Genomic DNA, 24,353 nt, shown 5'->3' on the forward strand with positions numbered 1-24,353 from the left:
ATGAGTGAAGTCTGGGCAAAATAACCCGTGTATCAACAAACACAAAGAATAAATAATAAAATGGAAAATAGCGCTGGCTTCATTCCCCGAACTGTCTGTGATTGCCCCTCATTCACAGGGCTCAGCTGCTCTCCTCTGCAAAGCAACACCTACCACACCAAYCACTTTCTCCCATGCAGAGCTATTTGCTCCAGAAGCTCAGCTTTTCCATGCCTCTTGCTTAGAGCTAGCTTTGACAGCTCAAACTCATCCCAGGGTTAGCAGTGCTAATGTTCCCCAAGCCCAGGAAGGAAATCCTAAGTGATTTATTTTCCTTTTGCACACAAGCAGACATCAGGACTGCAGACCATAGCTAGTGGGTCAGGAGAGCATTCCAAAGATTTTCCTAATTAYTCTACCCACATACCTAATGCTTTTCCACACCACTAAAGTCCCAGGTGCATGGAGGGCAAAGGTGGCCAGATGTCTCCTGCCTTAGGCTTCCAAATTTGCCACATGGAGAGGGCCAAGTTACTTGTTCAGTAAAACACCTGTTTAAGTGCTTTGTTGGACAAAGGCCATAATGACCAAGAGAGAGAGAAACAAGATAGACATGGGGAAGAAGGGGGTGACAACGTCAGCAGCTGGAAGAGAGGTGTGCTGCAGCTGGTGTGATCATCACTTAAGGGCCCAGCAGCAGCTTCAGGAATATTACCACCAAACTRTATTGTAAGAGTAACTCAGTGGAGCACCATTAAGCACATGAGCAAGAGGGAGAACTACAGGCCTCTCCATAGAGCTCTTACTCCCGCACTAGATGATGAGGCCTTCTTCTTCAACCTGAAGGGCATCGACTGCCCACATCCAAACCCTAAAAGCTAGCTCCTGGAGAAACTGACAGCTATATGCAGAAAAGTAATCATCATGGCAGATGTCCAAAGGACTGAAGAACCTTTTGCTTTACTCACAGTGGAGATACAAACATTCCCTTGAAGAGTCCTTCCAGGATGGCAGTAGAGGCTGCAGCAGCAATCGCTCTTTCCGTCGTTACAGTGATGAACCTTGACCCTTGATTCCACTTGATACTTATCTGTAAAGCCTAACGTGATAGCTCTAATACACCTGTAAACAGCAGGATGCCCATAAGTCCCCCCAGACTCCCTGTTATTCCCACCTTCTCAAATTCTTATGCCCAGAATCTGCCCTTCCTCCTACCTCTAGATATTGGAGAAGATCTGCAAGCCACTCCCAATCTCCATCATTGTCCCACAATGGACAGCTGGAGGGTCTAACACTGCCTTTGGCCTGAGCTCTGGTAACAGATCCTGATTAGCCAGTCATGGGAAGCATTTTTTTTTTCTTCTTCCTTGTGTATGGCTTTTTGGACAAGAAGGTAAAAATAAACCGAGAGGAAAAACAAGTATTGATGGAACAGCTAGAAAGGAGAAGAAAGCTTTTTCTTTCACTAAGAGACCTGACCTTTCAGTGGTAGATTCAAGAAACCTCAAGCAAATGTGCTTTACTGGCATTTGCTGCAGGTGAATCATTGGGAGTTTTCATCTCCTCTCTCAGGAGATAATGTTTTGATTTATTAACTTGTTAGCACTGGGTGCCTTGGAGACCTGAGAACCTAGAAACACCCAGGATCATGTCACCTGCCCAGTGGGAACAGTCTGCCTGGCAGAACCACTTAAAGGCAAGGCAGCCTGCAGGAAGGTTCTGACCATGAGGAAGAATTGTGAAGAAACCACAGCCTGGCTCTCTGCAAAGGATGATGGACAGGATCAGGACAGGGAACATCATTTCCAGATGAACAGTCAGCCATGGATACTGCTGTGCCTGGGCTCTCAGGATCCATCTGCAGCTCTTGAGAATAGGCTCTGAGAAGTGGTCTGAAGCTGTGATTCTCAGCTTTTTTTCAAGCTGTGGATCCTTGTGAAATATGGCATTTCTCCTGCTCAGCAGACTCTCTTGCCCCCATTTGCTGCTAACAATGCTGCAGCGGAATGCAGTTCTGGGCTCATGGACTGCTTGTGGTCTGCAAACCACCCTTTAGCTACAAAACACAACAGGGTCATAAAATCATCGTGAGAAACTGGGCCAGAAATGAAATATGTTCATTGAGTTTGGGTCTGCTTTTGCAAAAGAGACAAGAGAAATTAATCTGCGGTAGCACAGCCCCTTCTCTTCTATAGCAATGATGACCAAACAGTCCAGACTGCCTTCCTCATAGGCGAGGTAGGAGACCAGTGTTTTTGCAAGACTCTGTACAGTCCTAGGAGGCCTCAGCGAACTGCTAGCCAGGGACTAGGAGAGACAGAGGCAGAGGGAAATTTGGCAGCATCCCCAGAAAATCAGTTCRAGGACATCGAGACCCCATCAGGACTCTTAACTTGCCTTTGGCAGGTCCCAGTCATTATTGTTAATGGGAGGAATCAAGAGAGGAGCTGGAGGCCTTGAGTTCCTTTAACCTTTCCTTAACCAGAAGGATGTGGGAGGCTCATGGTGGAGATATTACGGCAGCAGTAGCCRAACACATACTGGGGGAGGCATGCAATCCATCCAGACGCAGGCCTCCATCTCCCGCTGTGCGCCAATGAGAAATCTCTTTGGTAAGCCCTGAAATATGGCCCCTGGGGCGGAAGAGAGCAGTAGCTTCACAGGGTACAGCAACACAGCAGGTTAGCGCCATGCAGAATACCATAGCCGGTTCAAATAGCGGTCGCTGCCTGCGTATTTGTGGGGGGAAGAGAGAAAATCGCTTGTACTGGATTTACTTCCCCCTAAGCAGTGCAGAGGTCAATGCTGTCCCAATGGCCTCTGCCTCCCACACAGCTTTCTATTGCCAGGGCTGAGATACCGCGAGAGCACCGAACAGCAGGCCCTCCCGCAGGCTGCACCCTAAGGGGCGTGCAGGGTTTGTGTTACGGCCTCCGAGTGCTCATAAACACACGCACCACCTCTGATTTTCTTCTGCAAAGAGCACATTGATCCAACAAGTAGAACCCTCGGGCCTCTCCTCAGAGACATTTGTACGAAGGTAAAGCAGCCAGGGTGGCTTTCTCGTGCTGCTGGGCCCGCTGGCCCCTTGGCAGGTAAAGCGGAGCAGCAACCACGCTCCTGTCTCTGCCCTGCCTGGGTACCAGCCCTCTGCATCCCACMGTGGGGGGGCTGCAGGGCTCATCGCTGGGGGCTGAGGAAGCTGCTGACAAGCAGGTGCAATGACTGTTATCGCTCGCACAGCACCAGGGTCACACCAGTGCCACTGTCCCAGCCCTGAACCTCGCTGGAAAAGGCACAGCAGAGAGAAAGGAGACAGAGACTTAGGCGAGACCCATCAGACTGGGATCAGAGCCACAGTCCTACTTGCTGCAGCCCCTCCAGAGAGCTGAACTTTCTCCTGCCCAGGGACCCTTAGTGTCAGAGTTGGAAGGTGGGGAGAAAAATGGAATTATCAAACATGACATGAATCACAGGGAGATTTTGGACTGATAAATATTTCAGACTGACAACTATTCCTGTCTCTGAGAGTTCATTTATCAAATTCTCAGCAAGGCCTCCACATCCCAGGACCATAAATACTGAGACCTATTTTAATAATCTACTTTCAGCGTGGCTAATACCAAAGCATAGAAAATGGTTACAGTTCAACACATGCACTTACATATTTCAGTGTAATTTAATACACTTAAAAAGGACATACTCAAACATATTTCTGTGGTAATTACAATGCCTGATAATGTGTGCCAATTTGTGAGCTGATTGTACCTTGTTTTGAAATGATTCTACATAGTGATGACAATTTCAAAACAAGGAATTAGTACGTCGGTAAGATAAAAAGGCTCTGTCACACACTCAGGAAGAATGCGTATTTTTTTCTCTCCACAAACAGATAGTTTGTGGAGAGAAACTTTGATCCAAAATCAGTAAAAACAATTTTCCACCRGGAGAACTGTAAAGTTGGAAGCTGATAGCTCGGATCCTCTCGGGCTGGCACAGCCTCTGCGGGTGATGGTCCATCAGCTCCTCCCTGACACCTGGCAGGGCTGTCACGAAGCAGGCAGCCGTGCGTCTGGCTCCCAACTTTCTGCAAGCCTCAGACCTTGCTTGARAGACCAAATTTGGGGGAAAATGAGGGTTTTTTTTTAAATCAACCCTGAAACATCTGGCTGCCCAGATGCTCCTCATGTGGCTGACAAGCCCCAGTGACACACCAGGAGTCTTTCTCAGCACCTCTGTTGTTCAGGAGCTGGGGACACAGCGCTATCCTGCTCTCCCAGGGCCAGGACCACTGCTGCCTCTCCTACGTGCACATAGGTGCACACACACACASAGAGGACAACATGAACAYGCATTTCAGCCTGGGGAAAGTGCCAAAGAGAAAAAGGCAGGGTGGAAAACTTCTCTGAGAGAGAGCAGGGTGGGTCTCTCGCTCCAGGCCAGCTCCCTGGAGGCTGGACAAAGATGCTGCCTATGTTTACACGGTCACAGCGTGTTATTCCACTTCCTCTCTGGCATACCAGATGCATGTCACTGCAGGGCAGACAGGCTGATTTATGAAGGGCTGGAGGTGAACTGGGGATGCTTATACCTGTTCCAGATAGTACCCAGTYCACGCAAACTTGAGTTCCTACTGAATGTCTCAGCAGACAGGAAACCACACAGCTGCTCATTAGAAGACAATCGCTCCCTATCAGCAATGGCACACCACGGTAAACTTCCCATGTGCCTGTCTGTCCCATGAATAAATGTAGCACCCCACSCAGATCTTTATGTTAGCCCCTGACTATGACAGCCCAGTGCTAAATACTGGATAGGCTTCTCAGTTCCCACCTCCAAGTACCATCTTGTCTACAAGCTCTTTAAATAGAGCCTTTGCCTACCGGGCACTCTTAAAGCACATTTCATTCATGAATTAAGTCCCTGACAGCCCATATCTCTATGATCAATATGTTTGTTTATTAGCAGCAGCTGCTGTGTTTTAGCAAAACTGGAGGGCTCCTGCAGGAGCAGCATACTCCAACCGCAGATAGGGCTTGGACTGGGGAGAAGGACCTCCTGCAAATGGGAGCTGGGCTGGATAAGATTTCACACTAATGACTCTTTAATTGAAATCACTTCTCAGGACAGATTGCTCATCTCAGGGATATTTGCACTGATGGCTCCCGGTTYGTCCACTCCTGAGATGAGTCCATTAACTCAGCAGAGGAGAACAAAGGCAAACAAGGGGGATAGTAAGAGGACATCCATCCCCAGCGTAGCTGATGTGCATGTTCAAGGAACTCCAAGTCAGCAGCTGATGTAAAGGAGACCTGGGCAAAGGGAGGCCTGGGGAAGTGCAGATTGCTGAATCTCATGCTTTTGCTGAGCTGTGCTAGGACTGGCAACCCAGGCTTGATGTGGTCCACACTGTCTCATTCTCTGAGCAGGTATGGCCCCGTGTTCCCCAGGAATGGGAATCAGGACATCTAAGTTTCATTCCTAGCTCATGGTGTGACCTTAGCTTTTGCTTCACCTGGTTCTCAGACTCACTGCATGTCTAGTGCAAGGTAGCAATATTTGTCCACTCTAATGCAGCACCTRCATCCTAGGCAGAGAGATGTTTGCACTGGAGAAGAACTGGAGCTGGAGAGAAATGAAAATCCTGGTCTCCTATTCCGTATTCTTGCACCACACARGCCAGTGGCAAAGCAAATTCCCTCCCGGAGACCCCTTCCCACCTCCCCTTGCCCTGCCTAGGCAGCAACAGCAGCCTCACACAGGAGCAGGCAGAGCTGGTCCTCTCCTGCCAACRCTGGCACCTGCAAACTCTCTCTTTAGTTCTTGTAAAGCCTCTTTGGGCTCCCTCAGTGTGGCACATCAAGGCTATGGCCAAAATGTCGTAGATTAAAAGGCCTAGGTGTGYGTAAACACACACAAATGCCCCAAATATCCATCTGTTTTTTTCAGGTGCAAGGTTTTGCACAGTCCCAGCCGTACACCTGAGCAAGTGTTTGCAGTTCCTGGGTGGGCTTGACAGAGAGCTGCCAGAGCTGGTGCAGGGACCTCCCTGCTGTCCCATGCCCAAGGGGGCTACTGGTCTTCTGGGATGCTCCGTGCTGTCTGGACATCCAAGCATGCATGGTGCCACCCTGCTCCTGCCAGCAGCTGAGGATGAGGGTAAGCCGTACTCATGTTCACCCTGCTATGAGGAGTGGARTATGAACGTGAGTCTGTGCCCAAGCACCTGTCCTATATCCTATAAACCTAACACTATTCCCCATCAGCTATGCTGCAGGTAAAAGGGAGAACATAAATTTCTCCCTGTGGTAGCTGGGGAGATGCAATGAGAAACTCATAGCCAGCACAAGGTCCTCAATGGCCACAGAGCTACTCTGMGATATCGTCCCTGCTCTGTGCATCAGCCTCATTCCCAGGCAAGAGGGAACCTCCCTTCCCCTGGGGATCCTTTGTGTCGGAAGGTTTATTATGGGCCAGAGAGTGCTAATGAAACCCGGGCTTGTTAGACTTAGGCAGCTCTTTTGGGCCTGTTTTGCAAGTGGAAATGTTGATGCGTGTCTCTTGCAATGCAAAGGGAAGCCTGAGTGCACAGAAAGGAGGGTTACGAACCTGCTTTGAATGCATTTATTATTCCCATTAATTACTATGCCTGCTAAAGAGGACCAGCTGTTCTAGGAGGCTGTGGTACCAATTTATCAGGAGAAGATTCCAACAGAAGTTGAAGAGACTTTTCCTCTGAACTTGGGAGGATGGAGATGGAGGTTTTTTAATTAGAACTTGTTATTAATGGGAACGTAGCAAATTAAAAATAGTCTCCCTCCTCCCCTCCCTATTATATGAAGCTCTAATCTCAATTAGAAAGATCAGGGACTAACCATTGAATGGGAATTACTGAGATGAAAATTGATTGAAAGACAAAAGCTAAAGACAGAGGCATCACAGGGAGAGAATGGAGACAGGGAGCAGCAGGACCAGGAAACAATGAGCAGAGGCTGGCGGAGGCTGCGTGCAGCTGCTCAGTGTCAGCAGCACAGCCAAGAGCTGGTGGCTTTCTGCTTTCCCCTGCAGCGAGGACACCCTCCCAGGGCTGCTATTAGCATGACCCTGTCCCATCTCGAACGACAGTCTTTCCCCCATCGGCGTGGCYCTGCTCAGGTTGGGGTTTCGGACATTACTGCTGCTGGCCGTCTTTCGTTTGACAGCTTTGCAGGCTCAACAGAGTGGGACCACAGGGTCTAGCCTCTGTGGACACTTCCGTAGTCCCTGTTCTCAARCCCAGACTCCTCTTCCATCCACATCATTTCTATGCCAGCCTGCTGCTGGGTACTGGTTCCTGTGCATCTGGGGAGGACTGGCTGCTGCAAAGGTGTCCTCCACAGAACTCTTACCTCACCCTCATTCATTAATCCTCCTTAAATCTCAYCCACTATCCCAGTGTGGCCCTGCCACCTGCAGCCAGCACCCTGAAGTTACCTCACTCAACCCAAGGGTCCTCATCCCTAGGCTCTGCCCACATGGAGGATGTGGGCAAGACTATGTAACGTGCAGATAACCAGCTCAGTGCTCTTGTCCTGCTGGTTCCCCAAATCTGGTAACAACTCTGGCTGTCAGGACATGAGGATGCCTTGGAGTTGCCAAGTTCTCTGCAAGAAACAGGCAAATTGGTCCTCAGCCCCCCCTCCGCTGCAGGAGCTGCCCAAGGTTAAAGGGGGACCTGGCGATGGGATCAGTTCCTGTAGTATCTGGGCAGCCTGGAGGCAGACAAGGAAGCTGGTAAAACAGTAAGGCATGGGCTGAGCTGGGTTCTGTATTTTGTTTTTGTTTTGCGAATCTGAGTCATTCTAGGTTGGGGAACATGCGGTCAAGAGTCAAACTAGGGTGGCATGAAGGGACAGCTGGGTCCTAACAAGACCCATCTCCTGCATGCCACTCCATGAAAAACTGGGTTAATGACTTCTTAATGAGAACCTCATCTGCTAGTTTCTCTGGTCACCTACGGACCGAGGCCTCTGTCTTCCTTCCAGCAGATAATCCATGCCATATTCTAAGGCAGGCAGGGACCTTAGGCTGAAATTACAGCCTTGCTTACTAATTGCTGCATATTCTCTCTCCATAGGTATATCATTGCCAGCAATTAGCACAGAATCCTTTCCCACTCTTGTTAAGTTCCTGTGCTGTAGTTAAATACTCCCAGATCCCATTTAAGTGATTTCAAATGCAATTCATTCTGGCTCGTTAAATAATTCCACAGCAGTGTTTGTCGTCTTCTCTCTCTGTTTTCCAACAGCAGCTTTCTCCCAGAAAGAATATGAAGACTGAAGAATGGAGAAAAGGGGGGTAGAGAAGACACATGAAAACAGAAAAATAGGGGGTTCATTCTCTCCATCCTTATTTTCATCTCTTTTCTCCCTCTYTTTTCCAGTTGAGGCTTCTCCAGGTAGCTGGATTTTGAGACCTTATGGCCCAGGGAAATCAGGTCATTCCAGGGCTCTGCCTGTGGGRTTCTGCACCATGTAACCAACCACACCAAACTGTCAGCAAAATTTGGCTGGGGGTATCTTTCCTTGCACAATAGGATGTTTTTCCCTCTTAGTCTAGGGCTGAGGATGAGCAAGGCTGAGACCTAGAGCTACCGCAAATGGCTTCTCATATCAGATTGAGCTTGCTCACAGAAGCTGTGCACATTGCCTTGCGGACATGGCATGGCCTCCTCCATGTGTGTCTCTACACTGAGSTATAGCTCTTCCTCCCTCATCTCCTCTTTTCCTTCCTTCCAGGCAGCCTCTCTCCCAGCATCCCCATATCACTGGTCCAATATCCCAAGGRTACTTACAGTATTTACTTTTGGGGACACCTCACTGAGAAGACGTTGTCTTTATGTTTACCTCTACATTAAGTGAAGATGTGGCAGAGTGGGAAGAGGCTAGGATTGGCTTATGTCTAAGCCTGCTTCAGTGATTACTGGCTGATGTGACATCCCACAGCATTAGACTATCCCAAGACATATGACACGGTCACAATCACAGAGTCCTGCTCTTAGACCAGGATTGTGTATGCTCCTCAAATACAATCCTTATGTTGTYCTTCCTGACAAGGCTGTATGACATCATTTTTGGTTTCATCTYCTGGCAGCATTGCCAGGTCTCATGAGTACACTGCAAACTTCCTGATGCTGGGTATTTTCCTCAAAGATCTCATTCCTGGAGACAAGTGATTCAGCAAGACTCTCAGCTTTCAGTTTATGACGRGAGCAGAAATGTTCTAGTTCTTGTGGCTGGGGGGAAAAATAAATAAAGGCTTTGAGTGTTATTTGAGAGTAACCTACTGGTTCCAGACCCAGAAGGCAAGCAAAAAGAGATCAACATTTAATATTTTTGTTTGAATTTGGAGAGCAGACTCATAAGCTCTGAATGTCTGGGGTCAGCAATACCACATCTGTTCTGCTTCTCAGCTGGAAAYGATGTGAAGGAGCCAGGTTTGTCTCCTTAGGCAGCTTTTTGTGGATCCACAGCCAGGGCTCAGCTCACCATGAGGAAAGATTTTACTGCAGAGAACAGCTCCCCATCTCTGTCAAGAATATCCAAATTTCCACTGCAGTGTCAGTATCTTCTTATYTCCTCCTATATCTGCATGAAATTTTGCCACTCGCAAAATTTAATTCTCACCCAGAGAAGTTAGATGAAGCGTTCTTCATATGTAGTTTGATAAGTTAGTGACTTTCAAACTGTGGTCCTTGAGGCCTGAGGGTCTGTCAACTACTTGCATAGACTCATGAAAAGGTTACAAAGAAAAGTAATTTCCTTTCTGCCATTCAACACTCTTCAGCTGTGTTGCTGTTGGAAAAGTTGTAGTGGTCCTTGAGTTCATGACGCTAAAAGCCACTGTGCTAAATGCATTAATGGTTGTTCAGGATGAATCGTGCAAGAGATCTCACTGTCAACAGGAGGGCATCTCCCAGACCTCCTGTCCAAGGAATGAAGAAAAGTACATGTAGTCAGAGCAGTTCACAGGAATCAAGACCTGACTTCGTATTTTTTTATTTGTTTGTTTTAATATCAGAATGAGTTCTGGCTGAGGTGCATGGATGAACACCTCAAGCCACTTTGTTTCCAGAGCAGGAGTTTGTGATACTGAATGCTCATAGCTAATGAACCTCCTGAACTGCTTTGATGAAAAGCATGAATTTGGTTGGAAAGGAAGTAGACAGCGAAAGAAATGAAAGCAAATTTCAGAAATATTCACAACAGTGTTTGCATAGAAAAGTTTTCTACTGAAAATTAACTCAGTTGGCCCCAAACCTAAGAACATTCCAATGCAAGAATGTTCCTGAGAAAAAATGTCTCTGATATAAATGGAGGAAYGTAAGGAAGATCTCTATATGTTTTGAAAAATGTGTGTCCCAATCTGTTAAACAATATTCAGGTACTCCTGCATTTATACTTCCTCCAGATTTATGCAGCAATGACTTTCGAAGACAGATTGTCTATGAGAAGAACAGATGGAGAGAACAATCCTCCCATCCAAACTTTGCACCAAAACTACAGTAGTTTGTGATCTACTTCTTGGTTTACAAAGCCAAGGCTTCAAACTAAGCCCCCTGTGGTCTGACCCTTGGGTAGCTCCAGAACCCATGGTGGAACTGTTTCATTTCTACAATTACYGGTACTTTTCTGTGGTTTTTCCCATTAGGGGCTACTTTGTGAATGCAACGACAGTGTCAGGAAYGTTCTCTTCATGTGCATCTATAAGACCCATGGTGAAGCTAAACAACATGGGCCAAAGATAACAGGGCAACTGAGTCCAAATTTCCTTCCTTCTCATAGATGTGCGAGCATTTTTTTCAAGTGTCTGTGTCTGTTTCCCAARCTTCATGACAAACTGACGAGCAAAGTCTCCCCAGGCTGTCAGTCCACACTCCTTAATTTTTTATCAGCACAAAATTTGCTGTAACATGGGAAAAAAATGTTTTCTTGAAAGCAAAATAATACTCAGTCAAATCAGCGTCTTAGCTCCCAATCTTTCTGGTTTTGGTATCTTTGTGGATGTTCAAAGGAAAACAATGTGATTTTTAATTTCACAGTGTTTTGAAGGCATGAAAGAAACCATCTTAGTGCTAGAGCCAGACGGAGGCACGAAAGCTGAAAATACGATGTGCACCTTACTACTTTAAAAGGCAGGAAGTTCTGTTGTAATTAAAGCTGATGCAATCATTTTAACAGATACAAGGTGGAACCATTACTTTTTTAGCTTCCCAATTGCCTGTTTTCTACCTATTGAGTTTTACTTTGGACTAGGTGCAAAATGCTGAAACGCCAAGGTAGTGTTTTGCATTTCAAAGTTAATGGATGAATGCTATTCTGATTCATCAGTTACCTGTCAATGCATTGGGGTTCCAGGTTTCCCAGGTAAATCAGCACATTTAATGAAAGTTGGTACTTTGTTACATTCATCTTCTGCTGGCACATTCAAGGAGCAGGGTAAATAGAAACAAAAGGACCAGCTGAAGTCTGACAACTCCAGCTTGAATGGGAAGAAAAATGGAGCTGAAGCTTGGTGTAACAGTTAATGTTAAAAACAGTCATTTTCCATCAGTCCCCCAGTCATCTTCTCAAAGATTTTCTTAATCCTTTAATGATTCAGCCCAGCTTGGGAAAGTAATTGCAACAGCCCAATGGAGTATGGGATGAAAGACAAGTACACAGCTGAAAACACAAAAGAGAGTCTACAGGCAACGTATGTATAAGGTAAAATGAATACACAAGGCATGGAAGGAAGCAAGCACAATACCGCAGTGGATACCAGTCAAGGCAGGAACAGGCTCAGAYGCTCACACACATATTACACACCAGCCAGAGACAGAGGGTTCACAGCAGAGAGCCAGGTGTCAGGCACACACCAGCTGTAAAGCAGTAGCTCACAGTGAAGGGATAGCCAGAAGGTCCCAGGACCAGCCTCGYGCACAAGGCATGCTGGATTGCATGCTCATTGCTCACTTCCCAGCACAAGGTCCCATCTGAGCAGGATCGCCCTTCCCCAACCCCACCTGGGTGGGCAGGGGGAAATGGGGAGGATGGTGGCGCACATCAAGACAGGCTGAAGTGTTAGGTGGGAGGGAGAAAGGGGAAGCAAGGCATGAAAGCCAGATGATGAAAAGCCAGATGATGAAAGCCACATTAGATGCCCCAGCCCAAAGCCTACTGTGCCTACCAAGCCACAGCATGCTGCTGGTGCCACCTCTGACTGCCTGGGTCTCGCCGTTGACAGCACCAGGAACAAAAATGATCAATTCCTCAGGGCCAGAGCTTTACRTCTACTGGTTTGTACTTCCACTCACCTTGAAAACAGGGCAGCTTTGCTGTTTAACGGAGGAAGGCAGCCTGCCTTCACCTGCAGACTGGGCTACAGCTAATTTGTAAGGAAGGAGATGGTGAAACTAAGCATTTGTGRTAACTCTGTCCTCTGATCTGCTGCCCACACACTCCACTGAGTTGGAAGAAGTTGKAAACAGTTGATAGGAAGGTGGCTGGCAAACACAGCACATCACAGATCTGAGCTGTTACTCCATCCTTCTCAGTCAAGACACACACCAGTCCTGGGCTGGGTGGAGAGAGACTGTAGTCACTGTAGAGTGAGTCTACCAGAGGATACCTCCAGGCTGACCTTTCCACAAGTCCCTGAAAAGAGCTTAGAGAAGGCAAAGGGAGGTGAACCCATTAAAGACCTGCAGGATGCCAGGACAGCAACAGGAAAGCAGAAATGCTGGTGTGCACATTGCCTCATAGGGCTCCCTGCAAGGATGCTCCCAGCAGGACTCCTCAYGTCTTGGAAGCTACCAGAAGGCAAATATCCCTGTGCTCAGCCCTGCTCTGTTCCCCTTAGGCCCCCYAAAAGGGCTCCTATCCTCCATGCAACTGCCTTTTTCTGCCCCTGCTCAGGTTTCTTGCCCATATCCATCGTTTAGCCAAACTGCTCAGGTGCTTTGCTCTCCCATCTCCAGTCCCCAGCTCCTCCAGCTTTAGCAACTTACCCTCAAACTCTTTCACACTCAGGTCCTCCTCCCCCCAAAAAGGGATGCTCAGCAATGCTGCTGTTCCATTCCCAGGGGAAACACCAGCTCATGGCTCTGCCTCTCAGAGCCTGCCTGCCAGGGCCAGCTTTAGTCACGCACCCTACGTCATTGGTCACAGAGCTCCTGTGCAGTCCAGTCCTGTTCCTCCCTGGGGGCTGCAATGCCCCTGGCATGTTTTTTCCTCCTCCACAGGAGTCCTGCCGGCATCAYTCCCCACTACCCTCCACCTCCACAAGCTCTTCACCTGCTCCCAACTCCCCAGTCAGAACACACTGCTTGGTCCAAATCAAGTGGTGCAATTAGTCCCCTCACYTGGTCCCAGTGTTTGGCTGTCAGGGGAGGGGATGTCAACAGCAACACCATGCACAAGCTGGTGGCTGCCCCTCTGGGCTGTGGTCTTGCTCTGCACTGTGCCTGTGTGCCTCCTCCTCTGCTTGCAACCTTCCTCCTACAGGGAACCAGTGACTAATGTTAATCGCGCACGCTCCTCTCTGGCATGCATCATCTCAGCACGTGTGGGTGTGCGAGGGTGAGAGAGAGCGCATGCGGAGGAGGGGGAGAGAGCGCATTTGCAAGACTGTTAGATGGTCTGCAAGAGCTGGCGTGTGATGGTGGGAGAGCAAGAGCACCCAAGGGAGAGACAGCCAGGGGACATGTGGGCCAGGAGGCTGCAAGGGCTGTGAGGCTTCCTGGTACCCTGTAGTTGGAGCAGGGGGTGCAAAAGGGATGTCCAGGCAGCAGGAAGAGGTGACACTTTCTACCTAGGCATTGCTCCTTGGATCTTGCTTATGTAGGAGAAAGTGGGGTCACAAATGGGAAGGAGTTGGAAATGTTGGGCACTCTGGGAGAGTCATAACTCCTGGGCTCCTTTATTGGCCTCCCTCAAGAATAGGAGACTGGGAGACCAGACAGAAAAGTTGAGACCTTTAGGACAAGTTATAGCCTAGCTCTACGTCTCAGTTTCCCCATTAGTAAATGAATGATGCTTATTATTGTCGTARCCATTATTTCTATTAGGTGTCCTGGAGCTGCTGTTCTCTCATTGGTATGGTAGAGCTCCAGAGTCAGACTCCCAGGAGAAGGAGCTGCTCTGGCACAGTACCACAGGGGACCCTCTTCCTTGTGCTGGCAGTCCGGCCAGCCTCCTCCTCATCTCTTTTCTTCTGTGGGCACCAGCTAGTGGCTCCTTGGGTATGCAGGATGCCTCAGGACACAGGAGGCAGCCCCAGGGAGCCAGGTCCATGTAAACTCTTGCCCCCTCTGCGTAAAGTGTATTGAATTAAGGTCTTTTCTCACACACTGTGGTGTGGCCAGCCTTGTGTGTCTACATGTGTTTTATCCAAACCTTCATGGAGGTCTTGGATACTGCTCCCAAAGGCTGTGGGACCGTTGTTCTGCAGGACTACACAACCGGTTCCTGTGGCCAGGATGCTCTGGTGGTCTTAGGCTTTGGCTGCAGGATAGGCACCAGCATTCAGACCATCAGATCTGGTCAAATCCCACCTCCAGAGCCTGCACCAAGGTCCTCACAGCCTCGTTGTCCCCTCAGACCCCCCATGCGCGCGCGCGCACACACGCACACACACACACACACACACACACACACACACACACACTTCAAGCAGTCATGAAGTGGTGCTGGGCCTAGAGTCATATCTGCCCAGTTCCAATCCCCCTGCCAAATGCCTGGGCACCCGTGTATCATGGGACAGCCTGGTCCCTTCTTCTCACCCTATGCACCTCTCCTAGCCAAGCACTGGGAGCCAAAGCGAGACTGGGAGCCTGCAGCAAGCTCCAAGAAGGCAGCCTCGGCGGGGATGCTGCAGGTGGGAGGCAAAGCAGTGCTTTTAAACAAGACAGTTAAACATGGCTCTGTTTTCCAAGCACACCAGTGTGTTTTGTCACAAGCCCACTTAAGAGCGGAGGAGGGTACGAGCTGTTGGCCGCCGCCAGCATCCCAGCGGGTTCAGGCGCCCCGTACTGCTGACCGCAGTCCTGCAAGCCTCGTGTAATGGCCTCAGGAGCAGCAAAGAGTCAGCAGCAGCCTGCTAATGCAAGCTGAGCAGACAGAGCCACTGGTGGGCCCCTCGCCCCCCTCCTCCTCCTCCTCCTCCTCCTTCCTTTGCCAGAGCCCATTGCAGACAGCAAGCCCTAGGAGCTGCATTTGCCTGCTCTCTCATCACAAGGCCCCAGGGAGGGCTGGGAGGGGACACAGAACCAGGCTAGCACCCGAGGAAGCCTCTCTTCCCACCTCATAGTACACAGGGGCTTCCTCCAGCTTCGTCCTCAGGGCCAGCCTCTGCTTTCTGCAGCTCACACTCCCTTGCCCACATCCTGCCAGGTCCAGRCAAGGCTGAGGGACATGGAGACCGGGTGGATATATAACAGGAAAAGCTGTCACTACAAGTTTGGGTAGCAAWATAATGCAGGAAGTACCAATGGAAACCGTATCTCATACCTGCCATTCTGCACACTAGTGCAAGCCATTGGTGTGAGCCGTTGACCCTCTTGCATCCTTCCTCCTGTAAACCAGGCATGTGACACACCACAAGACCTCCTGAACAGACCCTATACAGGACTGGAAACTGCCATGGCTTCCAGGCCAGATATTTTGGTACTTTTCAAGACTAGATGGGATGCTAGAAGCAGGTAGTTAATGAACAGGTAACCCTCGCTATAGAAGAGGAACCATTTTGTAGGGCGGCTTGTTTGACAAGGAATGAAGTGGCAGCTGTTTACAGCTGATGGCAGACTGGCCTGGGTCCAAGGGAGCTGGTTTATTAGGCAGAAGGCAGACGCAATGGTCAAAGCCTTGATTCTCCCATTTATCAGTTACCTTCAGAGGGGACAAGGATGGATCCAGAGCACAGAGAGCAAGCTGGAGATCCCTTGCCCAGATCCTGACAAGATCTCACTAAAGAATGTGCTACAGGATAATGAGGAGAGCTTTACAGCATAGCAGAGATCCTGGAAGAGTTTAAGCTGCTGTTTGTAACATTTCAACGAGCAGCAGTCAGGCACATGTTAATGCAGCAGACCAAGCATCTTAGAAGCTTTCTTAAGACCTCAAGAATCCCTTCCAAAGCCCTGAGACCTTAGGGCCCATCATTTTCTTTAACAGGTAGGTTTCATTACATAGCAGTGAGRTAATTTGTCATACAAACTTTTTCCRTTGGCAGCAGGATGCACTCCAACCACCGCGTTTCACAAAGGGGGCTGAGCAGCTTTTAGGCCTGTTGTATCCAGAAGCACAATCCCTACAGGCACCTCCAACCATAAAACCCACTGCACTGAATGGGAAGCAACAAACACTCAGTCCACAACAGCATGAAAACAACCACAAAGGATAAACAAGTTCACCTCAGCCCAGRTAGCGAGGCTAGAGAGCGGTGCCAGTGTGGACCTCCCCTGGCTTCCTCCAGCATGTCTGCTCATGCACCYAGACTCACCAAGACCTGCCTTTCCCAGAACAGCCCCATCCTGGCTGCCTCACGCTTCCACCCATTGCATTAAGGACATAATTCCCTTCATCTCTCATCAGGAAGGATCAAGGCTTTTGGCAGATGCAACGCACACAAAGTATTCTGCCTGCTCCTACACGAACTTTTCCATTGCAGGAGAAGCTATATACACCAGGCAGTGGTTTAGGCATCGAAATCAGGGTACACACAGGCTGGAAAATACTGCCTGCCAGTTCAGCAGTGCTACAGAAGAGCTCCTCGGAGGGGGTTGTTGCAAGCAGAGAGCTGGCCAAATCCTGCCTATCAGATGAGATCTACCAATATCCCTGTTCACAGTGGTCTTACTGCAGGGTTTTTTGTCAGCTGATGCTATAAGGCTGAAATGAAGACAAACGAGAGCAGAGGGGAAAAAAAAGAAATCCGTCATCGAAACACATTTGAACTCAAGATAAGAAGCAGCTCAGCTGCAAGTTTTTTGTTTTCTGTTTTTTTTTCTYCCCAAACTTTGGGAACTCAAATGTGGGTGTGAATATCACTTTAAAGATTTATAAAATGACACACGGCCTCACCTGTCAGCATGCCAAAATCTGAATGTCGGTTTTAATTACACTGAATATTTTACTTTCTTATGCAGAGGCATAATCAATTATCTTATTTAAAGGCATTACGATAATGTGTGTGTAAAATGGAGCCATTCCCTGTATTGCATTAGATTCTCTAATTATAGGAGAATGTTTGGAGCTAAAATGTCAGCCTGTCATCTGGCGGGTGTGTAATTCATGATCTGCATTCGCCGGCGCGGATGGAACTGACAAAAATTGCATTCGTTCCCTTCCGCGGCTTTGGCCTCAAATTTGCTTGGTCTGGAGGTGACAAACCCCTCGCCGTCCTCTTCCCCCGCGCGCAGCCAGTCCCAGCCTGTCCCGTCCGTGGCGSATGGTGCTGCCGAGGGTTGAGTTTGACAAAGTGCTTTCTGCTTGTGGGTGTTTATCAGTTAAACCTCGGCGTGCCCGGAGATCAAGCGTGGGAATACGTATGAAGCTGTTGGACAGTGCAGGGCTGTTACGGTTTGGCCGCGGGCACGGCGAGCGGCTGCCTTGCCGTCCTGCCTCGTGGCAGGAGGCTGAGGCAGGCGGAGCGAGCAGAGCGAGAGGTGACACACACGTGACTAGAAAATCATCAGGGACTTTTAAAAACACCCTCATCCCCGTTACTAATAAYGAAACCCCTCCACCTCCTTGTTATTGAAGCAGAGGGATTAGATAAAAATAGTGCTTGTTTCATGTTAGCTTCGTTCTTTGCTCTGAGCGTTGAACAAGTGAAGCCAGCCTAGATGATTCTACGGCCTGTGTCTTTCTAGTTGCGTTTTGCAGGACGGTTCGTGATCTTAGCGACGCGGTGGRCGCGTCGCGCTGCCTGCGCCTGCCAGCCTGGCCCACGCGCGCAGCCCCGCGGCTCCTCCCGGCCAGCCTCCAGCAGAGCCAGGGGCCGGTGCGCAGCGCCGTGGGCTGGGCACGGTTTCGAGCAGGGCTAATTCACATCAGGAAGAGCCAAAATCTGGAACTGCTGTGACAGCATCGATCTGGGGGGTCGCGCTGCCCGCAGAGCGAGGCGCGGCGAAAGCGTCACCCTGGACGCGAGACCTCACCGACGGCGGCCGCAAAGAGGACGGTCCTAACAAGGCATAGCTGGTGTTTTAGCGAGTGATCGAGAGAAATCGCATCGGGGAGCAGCGTTGGTTTGTCCAGCTCTGGGCAAGGCCGTTCCCCCAGCGGTATCTACCAAGTCACAGCTCTGCAAAGGGGCACTGTAGGACCTGATGCGCCCCAAAACCTGCCACAGCACGTGGGGATGTCGATTGTGGACAGTGCACACAACCAGCATCTCTCGGCCTCCCCTTTYGAACGCGTCGCGGCTTTCACCTTCCGGATTTTCTGGTGTGAGCTGGATCTGCTCTTTGCATCATGAAAACACGCATCCTCCCTGGTCTGTAGAGCAATCTCCACCCTGAAGGATCCCACCGTGCTGCACGCAGTGCTTCCACTCCCTTGCTGAAACACTGCTGAAACATGCCCAGTGCCTGCACGGCTGCAGGCTCCAACTTCGGCTGCGCTATCGGGACGGGGCCGGATGCTGAATGCGGCCTCCTTCAGCCCCGTGTGTGGTTTCCCAGCCCTACTCAAGGAACCACCCCTTGCCTGGCCCCTGCCAGGCAGATGGACCTAGCCTCCCCCAYGCAGCAGAGGAGGACACAGGGTCACCCCTGAGCATTTTGCATTGCCACCTGCCTCTCAAACCCTCCGGTTCCCAGCACTGCTTCCCTACCCTGCGCTCGCTGCGGCACTAGGGTAGCCTAATGGAGGCATCCCAAAGCTGCCAAGGATCCACACGATGCCATTAAGAGGCTTATTAAAAAGTGATGCTCCAATTTAACACGTATTAGTGAGCACGATGCCCTTTAGCTGCGCAGGGGAACCTGCAAATGGAGGCCCCAGCTCCCAGCAGAACTCTAAGTGGACGAGTTTAACTTTATGGCACCAATTAGAGGAATACTAAAGCAGCACCAGCGCTGCGAATTTATTAACACTCATCCGATCCSCAGATCGCTGCTTGCCAATGCTCGAAGTACGCACAAGTAGGTGCTTTGYGGGCCAGACTCGGGGCCTGGCAGGGGCCCAGTGTTTCAAGCAGCGGTGAGGACGCCCCGTGTGCCTTCGCTCCGTCTGTCTGCATGCCCTTCAGGGCTTTGASGCAAGCTTCCAGCCTACGCTCAGCCTGGGGGGGATCAGAGGTAGCTGAAGGTGGTGTACCGACAGAGCCTGTCCCCATGGATTTCCCCAGATCCCCTTTGCTATTCCTCCCTTCCCTGTGAGATCTGAAGTCTGGGATGTAGCTGTGAGAGGGCAGGGATGYCCCTTCCCTGAGCAGCACGGTTTTAGGAAAAGGAGGATTTCTGCAGGGAGGAGATGCCCCTGATGTAGCTGAGACCAAAGCAAGTCACCATCCGCCAGGGCCTGTCTCACCGAAGCGAGACCCCTCTGCGAGGAAAGTGCTGTTCTCAGCAACGTCTCACTTCCAAAAGAGCGTTTTGAAAAACGGAGAAATCCCGACTGCAAAAAGAGCACAAAGGGTGACGAATATCTCTTAGAAGGTTGCCCTTGTCTGCCAACCCGGGCTACTACTCACAGTATAAGGAGGGAAACTGAGGCATAGAGCGGCTGAAGGAGTCAACCAAGGTCACAGGGGGAAACTCAGTGGAAATTACCAAAGCGCGCAATGGCTGCCTGAGTCCTCGGGCCAACCCYGCAGTCCTCTGGTGGGGGACAACACTGCTAGGGCTCCACGAACTGAACACCCTGCAAGTGCTCTGACCTCACCGACCAGAAAGGTATTAAGGCAAAACAGGGGAAACTCTCCCCTGGTCACACCTCTTCATTTGATTTGGATGACCATGCCGAGGTGTATTCCTCAGGCAAAGGGTTTTCCAGACAGTCTTTGCTCTGCCCACGTGTCCCCATGCCTCCGTCGTTCATGCACACCATGGTCTGACCCTTGTGAAGTGCAGAGGCTCTGGACAAAACCCCTCCAGGCCATGGGTTGGTAGAAATGTAGCAGGCAGCAATGGAGCCTACATTTCACCAAGCTGCRACTGTGCCTATCTGCAATGACCCTCTTGCCCAGCACTTACAACAGACCCTACAATAACAAGGTGGGCAGCACAGCCTACCTAAATTCACAGCAATAAAACTTCGTGGGTGCAGCCAGARATGATTTCTGGGAGGGAAATCTGTAGTTTTACATTTCTACCTGCAGACTGGAGATCCAGCTACACCTCTTACACATTGGTCAGAGCTAAGCACCAGCTAGGTCTAGGAAATGGCCAGAAGTGGAGGTCAGAGAGGGGCAAGGGGCTATGTACTGGTCTGGGGAGCTAAGGAAAACTCCTGCCCCTCCTGGAGCTTCAGAGCAGCAAGCCAGAGTATGGGCACTAAAAAGCCAGTCACTAAAACTCTCCACATCCTCCTGGGGCTGGATCAGCTGTGTGCTTGCAGTCTGAATCCYTTGGCCAAATGACCAAAGCAACCCCTAAAACCACTGGTCTTTGAGTAGCCAAATCTGAGACCCACTGCCCGAGTCCCCCAGGGCGCATTTGTCCATGCTCCCCTTGGCTGGTGCTTTCTGTTTCCCTGGAGCAGGTCCCACTGCCTGGCATGGCATGGGGACCGTGAAGTCTCCACGGGAGAGGCAGGCACCCTGGGGCAGCGAGCTCCTGGCCTGCCTGGCCAAGGTGCGCTGCTGCCRAGAGCGGCAGGGACAGCAGCTTCTTCATGCACAATCTGGTGTTGTTTAAAAAGCATGTTTATTCCAGGAGGTTTATAGGCTGCCTTTGCCTAATAAAGTAATTTTTTAGCATCTCACATCACCCTAATTACTTGTCATAATAATGTGAGACAGCTCCTGTGCGCTGTGCTCCCCAGCCTGTCTCAGGGCAGGTACAGCCAGCAGATGAGAGGCAGTTAAATATTGCAGCTCATTTGCTCGTGCGCCGGGTTCCCACGGACACAGCCACACACACACACACACGCACATCACCTGCCTTCACCACTGGATCACACATCACTGCCACAGCCATAAACACCTCACACAAGCCCCTGCAGCCCCCTGCTTCCTGTGAGGGGACTTCACACCATCTGATGCCCAGAAATCCCAAGGGCTCTGTGGCCACAAGCATGCCCCGATCTGCACCTTTACCCTGCCTGCTAGCACCCCATGGACACCCTCCGCTTCCCAAAACCCCCCAAGCACCTGTGCATCCCCCCAGAGACGTTCCTCAGCCTTCCTGCTTCGTCCAACCCCAAGCCTTGCAGCGGCACGTCCCTGCAGGGCTGTGCCCRTGCACCCCTGGCACCGGGCAGTCCTGGGCCTGTGTCCCCTTTGGGGGACGAGACCAGCTCACTGTCACAGTGTGGGAGGTGGTAAAGGGAGTTGGAGAGTTTGAAGCAGAGTGGTGCAAGCCTGCTTGGAGGACTGACACTTGGCATCATCCAAATCCCACCCCCTCTGAGCCCCAACACTCGCAGTGATTTTCCCCATGCACCTGTAATTTCCCCATTCCCTCACCCAGCTCTGTAAAGTGGCTTTCCCAGCACCTCATACAAGTCCCTTGATGTGCTGTAGCACCTTTCACAGGACCTCCTGGCTGCCTTCAGCTTCTCTGATGGCTGGGGTRGAAGCAGGAGGGGAGATGAAATGTGCATCCTTGGCATGCGACACCTGAAATCACCCTGCCACTATAACCTGCTCCTCAGCCCCAAAAGCTCTGCCAAATTTCATCTTCCAGCCTCTAGAGGCCTCCAAAAGGCAATGGGGCACCATAGTCACATGGGGCTGATGGTTCCAGGATGGAAGGGCTTCCCTGGCTCCAAGCATCTTGGGCAAGCACACAGCACAAACTCCTGCAGAGAAGAGCCGGGCTCCCCACACCTCCCTGCAGGCCAGCTTTTGGTCCCAGCAGCCTGATGTGGTGGTCCCTGCTGAGCAATGATCCTAGTGGTAGCAGCTGAAATTTGTGGCTTTGCCACGGCAACCCGGATGAATTGCTCTGGGTGTGCATCTGTCGGACCGCGGCTGCCGGCAGACGGGAATTTGCTGCGCAGGGCTGGAGCGAGCGGCTGCCGTGGGTGTTTCTATAGGAACTGCAATCCAGCAGCGCTCRCGAGGGGCACCTGGAGCTRCCTCCAGAGCTCATCTCCAGCACARAATGAGAGGCAGCAAAGAGGATTGCYTTCAAGGGGCATGGGGACGCTCTGGCAGAAGGCACGATCCAGCCAGCAGGCTTGCGGGAAAGCTCCYGCGGTGGTGGACACGGTCTGACACCCTCCCTGAAAGGCTCCCAAAGGCTTGTCCCCCCGGCAGCTCCCACACGGCTGCCCATGCCGGCAAGCCCTGCACAGCAGCTCCCCAGCGGGGCCGAGCCCCCAGGCCCCACCAAACGGCTGCTAGAATTCAAAATGGATTTTCTTGCAGCAATTTTCTCCCCGTCCCACTGCCTGCTCGTTACCCGGCGTGCCCCCGCCAGCACATGCTGTCATTTCCTCACTGCAAATAACAGCTAACAGCTCTTTCTCCCTCCTCATCCAGACAAGCAGACAAATAAACAAACGAACCAACAAACTGGGGCCTTCAAAACAAGGGGAAAATTAGTAGCAGGTGAAAGCAGATTTTAATGAGACCAAACTGCTGCTAATGTAGCCCAGAAACAGCACTTAATTCCTCTCCCTCATGCTGTTCTGTGGTTGGAGTTGGCAAAAAGCAAAATAGCACGGGGAACACTTGGGCACTGCCTGAGCAAGGTACCTGCCTGGGGAGGGTGTCCCACGCACCCGTGTGTCCCYGTCCTCACACCCATTGGCCACACGTCCTCCCGGCTCGAGCCCAACCTGTGCTCCCGTCCTCATGCCCATCAGCTGYGAGTCCTCCCAGCTCTCACTGGACCTTCACTCTGGGAAAAAAATAAAAAAAAAATAAAAAAAATCATTTTCACCTGAAATACCTTGTTTTACTCTCAGGTTGTTTAACCTGCTTTTTTTTAAGCTTTTAAAACACATGGAAGATCAACTTCAAACCAAAAATCCTCAACATTTGGGAAAAGAAAAGTCCAAAGTTCGGGTTCCAGACCAGATAACAAAGTGTCCGGACATGGCACACGTTTGCCAGGAAACACTGCATCTCCGAGCCAAAGTTAACTGCTGTATTTGACTTTAATCCATTAGCAGCTTTTTATTCCCCCAATACTATTTTTACTAAAATTCATTTACACCAAAAAAACTGCCCCTTCCCATTCTCTAGCTCTCCTCACTTATTAGGAGGAGCATCACAGGTATATTTATGGCTCAACTGAGCTCGCTAAATTCTTTCTTCCAGGAAAATAGTTAATCAAACTATCCATTCTGGCTCTTCCTTTAATCTCTACTGCCCATCTGTTGTCGGGCGGCCGCAGGGCCGGGAACGTATGCCGGACGTTGCTGGCATCAGCTCGCTGGGCTTCTCCAGATCGTGCGGCCCCTGTCAATAACCCCTTCTGAACCACCAGCGTGCCTCGAGGAAGGGAAAAAGCCAGCGTGAAATGGTCATGGGGYGCGTTAAACACGCCTGCAAGCGGCCCCGACAGCCCCGCCGCCTGCCTAAAAGCTCCTCCGCTCCGATTTCTCTTGATATATACGAGGAAAACATCTGAGATCATTGTGTTTTTTATTGTCCGATTTGGCAACCTCTTCGTACTTGCTTGGATTGAGATATAAATTGAATTTGGTTTTCTCCCGCTGACTCAGTTATTTGTTATAGGAATAAGTATGTGGTAATGGATTAGACAGGGGAAGGAGATTTCTCTTTCAGGCGTGTGCGAGGTGGGATTTGTTGTGCTCTATCTCATGTTTTACTGGGGCAGTTTTGCACCGCAGACGACTTCGCAGGCTTCCCTTCGACACCCATCCAYGGCCACAGCCGGCTGTGGAATTATTTTTGTGGGGGACTTGCTTTTTTTCCCCAAGCTCTGCAACATTTTAGTGCAGAGGAAATTTAACCAACAATGAAATCATTTTCTAAATCTGCTCCCCACCCGTAGCCCTTCCCCATCCCCCAGACCCTGTCAGTCACTTGGCTGGAAACAGGGCAGAGCATCTCAGGAGCTTCTGCAGCAGTCTCCTCGCTGGGTGATCCTTTGGGCTCCTTCCCATTGCCCGCTCAGCTGCGCTGGACACGGCAGCACAGGATGCCCCCCCCAACCTTTCCTTATCTTCTCCCAGATGTCTGAATTTGGGATCCTGAGCATCAAGGACAAACAG

At 50.4% G+C, this 24,353-nt stretch overlaps 1 long non-coding RNA gene across 2 annotated transcripts; it reads right to left on the reverse strand.

The window, feature by feature from the left end:
• Positions 1-6,273: 6,273 nt before the first annotated feature.
• On the reverse strand, positions 6,274-23,311 carry LOC146593800 (uncharacterized). 2 transcript variants are annotated; one of them, XR_014896305.1, is made up of 4 exons: positions 22,867-23,311; positions 13,361-13,496; positions 11,353-11,681; positions 6,274-9,942 (listed from the first exon to the last, which is right to left on the reverse strand). It is a non-coding gene; the product is annotated as an uncharacterized LOC146593800 (long non-coding RNA). The 2 variants fall into 2 exon arrangements; XR_014896306.1 differs by lacking the exon at positions 13,361-13,496.
• Between the last annotated feature and the right edge of the window lie 1,042 nt (positions 23,312-24,353).

The sequence above is a fragment of the Rhea americana genome, unplaced genomic scaffold, assembly GCF_003343005.1.
Source record: "Rhea americana isolate MKP2758 unplaced genomic scaffold, rheAme1 scaffold_28, whole genome shotgun sequence".
NCBI classification, from domain to species: domain Eukaryota; kingdom Metazoa; phylum Chordata; class Aves; order Rheiformes; family Rheidae; genus Rhea; species Rhea americana.